Source organism: Lissotriton vulgaris, chromosome 10 (assembly GCF_964263255.1).
Source record: "Lissotriton vulgaris chromosome 10, aLisVul1.2, whole genome shotgun sequence".
NCBI lineage: Eukaryota > Metazoa > Chordata > Amphibia > Caudata > Salamandridae > Lissotriton > Lissotriton vulgaris.
Window position 1 is genome coordinate 1,096,625,113 of NC_141698.1, and position 12,179 is coordinate 1,096,637,291.

The window sequence follows — 12,179 nt, forward strand, 5'->3', positions numbered from 1 at the left end:
TACCTACCATTAGAGCGCATTTCCAAATTGGGGTGCTTTTGTGCGAACCTGAGAGTGCCACACTGAGTTACAGATCTGATGCATACAAATTTATATTGGAACCATCATATGTTATATTAATTATTGAAAGCAAATGTTATAAGCCAGTATAGTTTTGTACAAACACATGGTAAATTTTTAAATTAGTTACAGTGAGTTTTGTTTTTGATTCTAGCTCAAAGCGGACAGAAGCAGTCAGTGAGTCAGAAGTGCTGGCTAACTAGTGAGGACAAGGCAGACAACAGGCAGAGAGTGCAGCTGCAATGGCAGACATCAGGTTGTGGTTGGCCGGAAAAACTGGAGCTAAAACTCCAATGAATAATGCAGGAGAGAGTTCAGCAGTTGGAAAAAGGAGATTAGAAGAAATCCACCAAAAGCAAAGGGAGTATGATCAAAAAAAAAGACAGAGAGTTGTACAACAGAAATGGCTTGAAGATTTCAAGTGGGCAGTGATTGAAGAACAGGAAAGTAATGGAGCTGCTGCTGACCTAGTTGAACCCAGTTTTAAAAAATCTCAAGTTTTGTATTGTGGAGTTTGCAGGAAATTTCCTCATCTTGCAGATACTAAGTCTTCCCTATATGTTGGTGTGACAGAAAAATTCAAAAGGGAGACGTTGGAATGGCACCACAAGAGCAAATTGCATGAAAAATGCATATTACATGAAGCTGCAATTCAAAAGCCACAGGAGACCTGCATAGCCAAATCGATCACAAAAATGCATGAAAAAAATATCCGGCACTTAAACATTTTATTTAATACAGCCTATTATATCGCTAAACAAGGTGAGGCTTTTATTAAGTTTCCAAAACTCTGCTCACTGCAGAAAAAGAACAATCCTGAGTGGAATTTCGAAAATTATATGACTGATCATGCATGCCGTAACTTTGTAATAGCAATTTCCGAGACCCTAAAAATGTCAATTCGATCCCAAATAGAAAATGCTAGGTTCATCAGTGTTCTGTCAGATGGGTCAACTGACAAAGGAATTCAGGAACAGGAACTTATTTATGTACGATTTGTTTGTGAAGGCACCCTTGTTACCCATCTGTGTGACATTGTCAGCATGAAAAACTCCACTGCGTCCGGAGTGAAAAATGCTATTATGGTTGGCCTGGAAAGCATGGGCATATCTCTGGATATTCTGAGCCAGAAATGCATTGGTCTGAATACAGATGGAGCTGCTGTGAACCTCGGTACTAAATCTGGAGCTGTGAAGCAGCTACTGGACGAAGTCTCCAAGCATCAAGCATGGGACAATTGCAATCACATTGCAGTTGTGCACTGTGTAGCTCACAACCTAGAGCTTGCTGTGTGTGATGTTAAAAAAAAGAGTTCATACATATCCAAATTTGAAGAGGTGCTCAAAGGATGTTTCAAACTATATTATTATTCACCTAAGCGGAGAAGGGAACTTAAAGAGATAGCTGATAATCTGGAAGAGCAGTTACAACATTTTGGTGGCTTGCAGCAAATGAGATGGGTAGCAAGTCAGCACAGGGCAGTAACAGCGCTTAAGACAAACTGGGAAGCTACAGTACTTCATCTTGAGCACCTTGCTACTGGTACTGATGAATATTCAAACAAAGCCAAAGGATTGCTTCATGACATGAAGTCGGAGAAGTTTCTTTATTTCTTGCACTTCATGATAGACTTCACAGAGCTGCTTCAGCAAGTGTCTAAGGCATTTCAACAAGAAGATACTCTTATTTCTGAAGTTGCAAGAAGAATCGAGGTGCTTCAACAGAAGCTAATACTGCTGAAAACAAAGCCAGGAAAAGCACTAACACAATTTCAATTGCTTTTTAAAGATGGAAATTTCGCAGGGGTCCCGTTACTAACACAGGCAAAGCCTGCTAGAAAAGGCAGCTCTAATGAAACTAGTGTCAAGGAAGACACTATTGAGTTAATAGAGAATGCTCTTTCATTTATGAGTGACCGCTTTCTGAAGCACATCTCAGGCAAGCCGCATTCTTTGTTTAACATTTTTGATTTTACTTTGTGGCCAGACTCTGTTGAAAAGATTAGAGTTTTTGGGGATCAAGAATTTGAGGACCTTGTACAGTACTACAAAAAGGTACTTACTGATGAAGAAATTGAGTCTGCCCCTGGAGAGTGGCTAGATTTTAAACTGTACGTCTTTCATCGGAGGTTGTTGCAGCCTGTATCCCTCTTCACTCAGCTATTGAAAAAACGCCCAGAAGAAGTTAAACATGTCCTTCCAATTTTAGAAATCATGCTTTCCATCAGTCCAACAACAGCAATATGTGAACGGGGGTTTAGCAGCATGAACCGAATAAAAAATGAGCTACGTACGTCCCTTAAAAGTGACACCATGTCTGCTTTAATGCGAATCCAAGTAGATGGGCCAGAGTTAGACACTTTTGATCCAAACCCAGCCGTTTTGCATTGGCTTTCAGCAAATCCAGGAACAAGACATATTATGGGCCACAAACATCCTTGTCAAAACAACACTAGTGTTGTTACTGACTCAGAAGATAGCGACTCAGTTTAATGCTACTCTGTTCAAATCAGCACCATTTTCCTTAACAACTTGTGCATTTATGTGTTTTACCATTCACTGTGGTGTCTGAATACTTCTGACAATTTGCAATGGTGGCAGCTGTTTGTCTCCTTTCGAGACACTGACTCTCATTCACAGACCTGTGTTGAATCCATCATCGTTCTTTAGTTCACTGTTCGCCACCCCAGTTCAGGACTGGCTATGCAAATCAGTCTTGACCAATTTATTAAATAAAACTTCTAACAATTTGCCATGGAGCTGTTTGTCTCCTTTCGAGACACTGATTCCCAGTCACAGACCTGGGTTGAATCCATCATCGTTCTTTAGCTCACTGTTCCCCACCCCAGTTCAGGACTGGCTATGGATATTAGTCTTGATGACCCCTGTGCCTCATTGGAACAGTCCAGCCCGAACTGCCAAGCCATGGACTCCTGACCCGGCCCGTGGCACTTTTTTTCATACAAATTAAACACTGCCACAGCTACAGCAATGTAAATGAAACTTTGAGGACTTGGCAGCATAAACGGATTACAAAATGAGCTACATTCATCTGCTGACGGAGCGCTAATGCTGTATTTTGAAAGAACAAGCACTGACTCTGGCCATAAAGTTATTTCAAGCCAAGGACAGAAGGCAGCGATCTGAAGAACGCAAAGTCCTTAGCCTCAGTCTGAGCATCAACTTCCTCACTACAAGTACGTGCCAGCCTGATATGTATACATGTTAAAGTTAAGGTATTTTTTTTGCCATGTATGTTCGCAGAAACCTTCCCCACAGCACTTTGATACACACATAGGGAGGTAAATGGATGAAATTTGCCGTTTATTTGGGTGGCCAACGTTTTCCTGGGTTGTTGGCGCTGCATATGTTTTGAAAAAAGTCCATTATGCGATCAATTGTGGGTCGAGTGCATTGCTGTTAGGTCGAGTAGAAAAGTCTACTCACTCGACCTGCAGGTCAAGTGAGTTTTTTTAGATTTGTCGAGCCCTGCTTTGTAACAGCCTCTAAATCCGGTACCGGTGTTACAACAATAATGTGTTTCCCCTGAGCCAGCGTTTTTTCTCCTGCTCCAGCAGTCCGTACAGCAGTCAGGATTTTTTCTGTTGAAGTGAAACGCATTTCTGTATTTGTGTACAGGTGTGATTTGTATGCTATTGGTACTGTTTCTCCTTCATTTAAGGTTAAGTAAGTGTACCCGCATTGACCTGAAATTTTACGGATCACCAAGTGGCGTACGTTTACGCGTGTTTGGAAGCAATCATGTCTTCCTGGAGTGAACGAAGAATATTAGTATGTTCTTGTGTCCAATTTTGGGCTGAAAAGGTCTTATGCGGTCGTAGAAAGGTTTTACCCTTTGTGCGTAATCTAAAATGTATGTTCTGCCAAAATTTAGGAATCCCAGTATTGAATGTAACTGTTTTTAATGATTTTGGAGGCTGGAGCAGCACACACTTTTCTAAAAAGTGAGCTGCCAGACTTTTCCCTTCACTTGACAGCTCATATCCCGAAAATAAGACATTGCGGTGGGCTATTTTTAATTTTTGTAAGTTAAATTTGTAGCCCTCAGTGTAAAATCCCATGGTGCTTACCCTGGTCAAGTGTTTGAAACATATACCAGCAGGCGTATATAAAAGGTTGGGTAAAGAATACATCAAGTCAACCTGGAATTTACCTTACACGCAAAGATGTTGGAGTGGGGGAAAAGAAGTATTTCTTAGTGGTACAAACTGTAAAAGCACACTAAGTGGTACACTTTTATGTCAGGGTATTAACTTACACGGAGCCTGTGACGGTTCTTCGACCAACTTATCCTGTCACGTGCAAAGGTGCTCCAGCTGCAGTGTGTAGGAGAGTAGGGTCTGCAATCCTATGATCACCCAGATTTTTTGCTTTTGTTTCACTGGTTTACGACTTTCTCTGGCTGTGGGCCTGCCAATCAGACCCACAGCCTGGCTGTTCTCTCTCTAAATTACAACATGTACCCTAGGTGCATTTACCAATTGGTACTGGGCCACCTTATCAGACCCTGTAACTCAGGGCATAGATGTACCCAGGGCCTACCAGGGGCTGAAGCATGTATTATGCTACCCCTGGCTGGCCTCCTAAATTTGACACAACTGGCTGCATGACAGCTGGGGCAAAGTTGTGTAATCACCCTTTGCTGTAGATATAGTATACCTATATCTAACCCTAAAAATGGACACACAGATTCCTATCAGTCACTCCTATGGCAGGCCTTAACAATCCTGAAGGCAGAGTGCGTGGAATTGTGTGAGATGGCGCTCTGGCATGAGCTGAGCCTGTCTGCAGCTTGCGGAACCAAGTCCTAATAGCTGTTCCATGATATCGCATACCATATTCTCTTAAGTGCATTATAATCTTCGCGGTTAAATGCTATCTTTGGTATTGCTTTATCAAAACATGTCGAGTAAGGTGTCATACGAATTGGAATACTAACCCCACGCCAATTCTGGCGACGGGGTTAGCATTCCACCCTTCTAGAGGGACACGACATGTATGTAACTGTGAACCCCGGTTAAAGTTAAACGAAGCCTCAGCTCCACAAAATGGATGCTGCCACCACAGACACGAGTCTGACCTCCTGCTGCTGGAAGTCCTTCCAGCGAGGAGAGCTTGGACAAAGGGTTTCCTGTCCGGGGCGGTGCTAGCACCATCCCAGACAGGGTTTTGTGTATCCTGGGTAGGCAGGGCTTTACAGGAAGGTGACTGCTGAGTGGCACCCCAGTGCTCACTACGCATAGGCCAGTCAGAACCAGTTCCAGGGGCACACCAGCCCCTGGCCTGGGGAAAGTCCGGCATGGGAGAGGGGTGTAACCACCACCCTCCTAGTCCCACCCATAGGCAGGACCTAGTCACCGGGTCAGCCCCCTTTTTTAGTATAAAGATAGGAGCGGGCCCCCTGTTCAAATTAGATCATCTTTGGAATCAAGACACGACTTACTGCGAAAGGACATCAAGATTTCTTCTTCAAGATTCTCCCTTGTGGCTAAGGAGTAGTCACCCTGCATCCGCAGGCACCATCCTAAGAACACTGCGGTCTGCTGCAAGTCCTTCCTCAGGAATCCGACGACCCAGCTCAACGAGACCCGGCTTCCCTGGCACCTCTGACCTCTACTCACCTCTACAGCCAAGCTGAGAACCGTGAGTGCGACGAGACCTCGAGGGACCGACGATCGCCAAGACTGCACAACTTCTTTGCAACAAGCCCACCGAGTCTTCCACTGGTGAGTGCTTTGGGGTCCGAGAAGCCCCAACCCTGAGCAGCTCCAGCACCGAAGATCAGCCCTCCAGCATCTCCACGATCTGCGTGGGGCCCTTCTGCTTTTTGCTGCTCACCGCGTTGTTTGGCTACTAGCCGGCTGGCTTGTGACCTTCTTAACGACGCCCGACGACATCACTGCTGCTGGTCTGGTTGCTCCAGACTGGCCCGTGCTTCCTTCCACAAGAGAAGCACCCCGGACCCTCCTGGTCCACTCCAGACGCCATTTTGAGTCCACCGCGTGGGCTTGAATTTGCCAAGGCTTTGTTGCCCAATCCTGGGTCCAGCGACGCCGACAGCTTCATCCATCGTGGGACAGCTCGCTCCTCCATCCTGGTCGCCGACAACGCCTCCTGGTCCGTGAGATCTGCAGAGCACAGCGTCACCCACTCACCTAGTCGAGGTGACTACCATCCGGTGCCCTCCTGGTGCCACCTGACTACTGGCTAGTAGTCACGAACTTGGTCCCCTCTGCTTTCAGGTGTCATCCATCTTCAAGATCCAGGCTTGGATCACTTCGAACTCTCTTCACTGGTCGCCTGCCAGCATCTTTCTTCCAGGCTCCTGGTCCGTCTACGAGGATTCCCGACGTCTTTTGAGACGGATCACTGAAATATTATCGACGGTCACATTATCGACTTACCAAAATATCGTTGAAAAATTATCGACGACAAAAATATCGACTTTCTATACTTATTACACAAATTACAAAAATATCGAGTAAAAAATATCGAGTACTAACTATATCGAATACATAAATATCGCCTCTATAAATATCGACTACAAATATATCGTTGGACATGAAATTAGCCCTAACACTACAAAAATATCGACTACAAAAATATAGACTACCAAAATATCGTTAAAAAAAAATATCGAGTTCATGTTTGTACACTTTCGTTTCTAAAATACCATCTTTATCATCAATAAAAGTCATTTCTCTATACAAAATACATTTCACATATAATACCTGTTACTTACATAAAATTACTATTAATCCACATTTGCTATACATTCTATTACATGCATTTTATCAATTTCTACATATTCTTTGCATTTAACTAACATTTTCATTACCTATTTTCACATAAAAATATATTTCATTTAAAAACAAACCTGCTTTAATGCGGGAATCACCACATACCACCATTCTCACATCAACAAACACTCCAATTAACTAAAAAAAATTCAAACTAGCCTATACAATGCTTCCTTACATCCTACAACCAATCAAATCAAAGCACACATAATACATATACTATAAAAGGGATACATGCATTCTACCATTTGTTGCTGCTACCTCTCTGGAAAGTAGATGCCAACACTCTGAAGATTTTGTTGCAGAATAAACATCTTTAAAGATCCAGCTCACTAGCTAATTAATCAAGTAAGTAACACAGCATTTTTGTAGAAATCTAAATTAGAAGTGCACTATTTTCCTTACATCTCCTAAGTCTTACACTTATTTTATTTTCATCTCTTCCTACATTTCTGATAGAAACTACTCCAACACAATTCCTATTACATGGTCATATTTCTTCACGTGCAAAATCAGATAGTAAGTATATAATAATGCCCTGTTATACACCAACTGCTGTTTTTAAACACTAATTTACAAGAGTATTTAATTTTTAAAAACATTATATTTACAGATATACTGAGATTGTCCTATTTCTACACCAAAAAGGATAAAACTACACTAATTACACATGTAAGTATAGATGTGTTTGTTATAAAACAGCCAATTTCATTATTGCACATTTCGAATGAACATATCTTACTTTTTACATCTTCCCTATAGATCATTTGAAAGATCCAACATCAACTATACCAAAACACAAGAGTACCCTTCAGAAAAATGTAAGTATAATTGTAATTTGTCTAAAAGTGGGCACAAAAAACGCTACCTATATTCTTAACACCATGTTATATATTTTGAATTGCCTCTACAGATATTCTGAAAACATCATACATCTATTCTACATATCCTATGAAAACATCCAACACAAACTAATCCAATATACAAGAATACCCTTGTAAAAACATGTAAGTATACTTGTCATTTCTCAAAAACTGCCGAAAATAACACAGACTATGTTCTTAACAACATGTTATCTATTTTATATTTCCTCTACAGATATTCTAAATACATCATACAGCTATTCTACCTACAACAAAGAAAACGACTTATTTAGAAGTTAGTATACTTTTAAATATTTTCCAATTCCAAATGGTTCAATATAGAAATTATAATATTTTGCTTTTATTTCTTCTACCTACTCTACAGATCAAACCTGTACTAACTTGATGTACTCCAGCATTTACTACTACTCTACTATTTAAACAAGTAAGTATATGTAATGTTTACATCCAATGTACAAGTAAGCAAAAATGACAACTGCTTTTGAGTAGGAAATACGTTTGTTATGTGTAAACATTAACGTTGCTTTTCTATATTTTCATACCAACAGCAAATAAAGACATACATACAAGAACATCCTTCAAAAGACATTTCTGCTTCTGTGACTACTACTTTGATTAACTGTAAGTATAAATGCATCAATAATGATGTTAGCACCACAAAAGGAAAAAAATGTGTTCTGATTTTGTTTCTTTCTACTCTTTCCTAGAACAAGTAAATCAAAATGACTGAAGGTGCAGAATTTGTCATGTCTCAGAAAAATACATTACTATTATGCTACATGGGTTATGTGTATAATCAGGAAAGGCAAAGTGGTAGAAAAGTTTTTTGGAAGTGTACCAAATATTACTCCAACAAATGTTATGGGAGGGCCACTACTGAGGAAACTAATGTGCTATTTACTAGGGAACACAATCATCCCCCAAATGTCACAGAAATTGAAATTAGAGATGCTTTAGAAAGTATTAAAAGTGCTAGCACACAAAGTGACAAACCAACAACCCAAATCCTTAAAGAAGAACTGGCAAAAGTCCCAGCCCATGCTTCAGGTCAACTACCCTCTATTGACTCCCTGAAACGCACAATTGCACGCACTAAACGACTTACTAGCACAACCCAACCCAACAACTTTTGAGGAAATTATTATTTCACCAGAAATGGCCATCACTCACAATAAAGATAAATTTATTCTTTTTGATAATGAAAGCAGTACAAACAGAATAATTATGTTTGCAACTGCAAGTAATTTACGAAAAATCCAACAGTGTCCCCAATGGATGATGGATGGAACATTTAAACCCTGCCCAAAACCTTTTTATCAACTGTATTCCATCCACGGTTTATACCATAATTCTAACATACCTTTCATTTACTGTTTGCTACCCAACAAACAGCAAACCACTTACACCGAAATATTAAATGTTCTCAAAACGGAAATCAATAATTATTTTCCAGAAAAAATAATTATTGATTTCGAATTAGCTATGATTAATAGCATTTTGAGAACATTTCCCCACACAGCAATCCAGGGTTGCTATTATCATTTTAATCAGAGTATATGGAGGCATCTCCAAAAATCTACTTTAAGTATACTCTACAGATAGCACCTTTGCCTATCAAGTTAAAAAGTTAATAGCCCTGGCCTACGTCCCTGTTACAGATGTAGCTGAACATTACAATTTATTAATTGACAGCGCATATTACAAGAAGAATGAGGATAAACTAACCCCATTACTGGACTATTTTGAAGACACTTGGGTGGGAAGGTTGCACAGATCTGGACATCGACGCCAGCCCAAATTCCAAATCCCTTGGTGGAATGTCTATCTTAGTACTTTAAACCAAGTGGCTAAAACTAACAACAGTGTAGAAGGGTGGCATAATGCTTTCCAAGCAACTACAAACAGAGGCAAACCCACGTTCCATAACCTTCTAGAAGCTTTGAAAAAAAGAACAAAGCTATCAGGAACTAAGAATGGAACAATCAGTGTCACAAATAGGTCCAAAACTCACTAAACAAACAAAACAAATGTTCCGACTACTTCAAAGTCAAGTCACACTATACCCTACAACTAGAGGATTAGAATACCTGGCAATAATAGCTAAAAGTCTACTATAAAAATGTCAACTAAATATACGAATGTCTTCTTACAATAATAGTAAAATTTACATGTCATAAACATATATAATCAATTATAAATAATACATATTTGTTTCACAAACTTATTAAAATTATGAAAAAAATGTCGTAACAAATATGCAATGTTTATAATTTATTCACACATACACATAACATTAAAAATCGACATTTCCCACCCAATCAAAATTGTAAATTAAATACTTACAATTTTTGGAGATGAGAGACGCAATCAAGGAAAAAGCAATCCATACAATCCAATCCAATATCTTACTATTCCAATATGGGAAACCCTCAAAAACCCGAAAATAAAGTGTAAAACGTAAAAAAACGCTCCATGAAATTCCGAAAACAGTAGTGTGGACACTTTAGTATTTAAAGTGATATACACACAATTTCTAAAAAAACGGTCACGCATATCAATGTATCAATCCGAATCGAAACCCTCAAAAAAACCCGAAAAAGGTTGAAAAAGTGTTAAAACCGCTCCTGGCAAACACGAAAAATAGGAGATAAATGTCAAAATATAAGCATAATAACTCAAACATTTGTTTCTCCGTTAAAAAACACGCTTCCTTCCATGTAGTTTTCATGCGAGGAACCGAAACCTGTAAAATAACATACATAACGAAACCCACCCACAAATACCCCCTTCACATTTGTAAATATACTAGCAATTAACATTAACCATGTAAGAAGACATTTCCGAACACTTAAAATAAGACTTGAAGCAAAAAAAGCACGACACATCTATAACGGAGACTTTTCACCCAAACGCTACTTAAACTATTAATACATACACCAAAAAACACTACAAAGTTCGATTATACCCTCAAACATGACCACTTACTTATAATTTGTAGGTAAAAATAACCTTACCTCTCTCCACGCGAAGCAACTCCCAACCACGAGCTTCTCCAGTCCAGAATGGAGCGCAATAACCTTACGTGGTAAAAAAGTAGTCCCCTTAACCCATTTGTGTAAAAGGATAATAGAAAATACAATGTAATATGTTAAAAATATAATACATACACATGTATAATGTAACAAATTAATACACTATACTCATTACAATTTTCCTTATTTAAGAAAAATAAATATATTTAATATAAATTAATATATAATAATTATTATATATTAATAATATTAAAAAATATGTAGGACTTTGAATAAAAGATGTAAATATTTGGTTATTGTGTATATTTATATGAATAAGTTTGTGTTTATTTTTAAGTAAACATTAAAAATGTTTATGGTAATAATTAATAATGATAAATAATATAACTTATTTATTGTTATTAATATAACAATTTGAACCATTTACTGTATAAACAATGGCCAGAAAAAAGTATTTATTTTATCTGTGAATGTATATATTTTTGAAAATAATAAAAGAATGTTTATGTTTATTAATTAATAATAATAATAATAATTAATAAAATAATTATTATTTTTTATTAATTATGACAAAATGTTTTATAATAATTTCTAACTATAACAAAAGTATATAATAGCTTAACTAATATTTTGGCAATACCAGATATTATAATTAAACATATTGTTTCCCTATACAATTATAAACTTTACAACCGAATCGATTTCTATGTTGAATGTAAAAACAACATTTTCTGAAATATACACCAAGAAATATTTTATTTTGTATTTCAATTTCTTCTAACAAATGTAATAATACTCATGTTACTTGTTAAAATAAAAAATGTTTTATATATATTTAATAATATTAATATTTAATATTAACATTATTAAATATTAAAGTAAGAAATGTATAACAAATCATTGTTTTATGTATTTCTATATAAATACTCGAAACTGTAAGTGACTGATGGGAATATGTAAAATTTACTGAAAGAATGTTGTAAACAAATTTATTTTTATGATTGACAACATGTATATAAATGTAAATATGTTATTCTGTGAATACTAAAAGTCAAAAAAATGTGATGTTATATTTTTTTATGATTGTATTGTAGTACACAATAAAAATTAAAAAAAATGTTTAATAAAGTTTTTTGAAAACATCCATGTTGCATTATTTTTTAATATTAAAAGACAGTAATGAACAAATGTATGCAAATGTGCTGCACACTGACCAATTTAATATGTCCTATTGCTACTCCAGTCAAGCTAATATCATAGAAGCTGCAGGACACTAGCTAAAAATTATTTACTATTCCTACTCCACTCAAGCTAATATCATAAAATGCGGTGGAGACTGACCAATGTTTATTTATTAATCCAACTCCAGTGTAGGTAATATCA

The 12,179-nt window shown here is 37.6% G+C and overlaps 1 pseudogene; it reads left to right on the forward strand.

Annotated features, from left to right (window-relative positions):
* The first annotated feature begins 302 nt into the window (after positions 1–302).
* LOC147689376 (zinc finger protein 862-like) lies at positions 303–1,393 on the forward strand (annotated as a pseudogene).
* Positions 1,394–12,179: the final 10,786 nt, after the last annotated feature.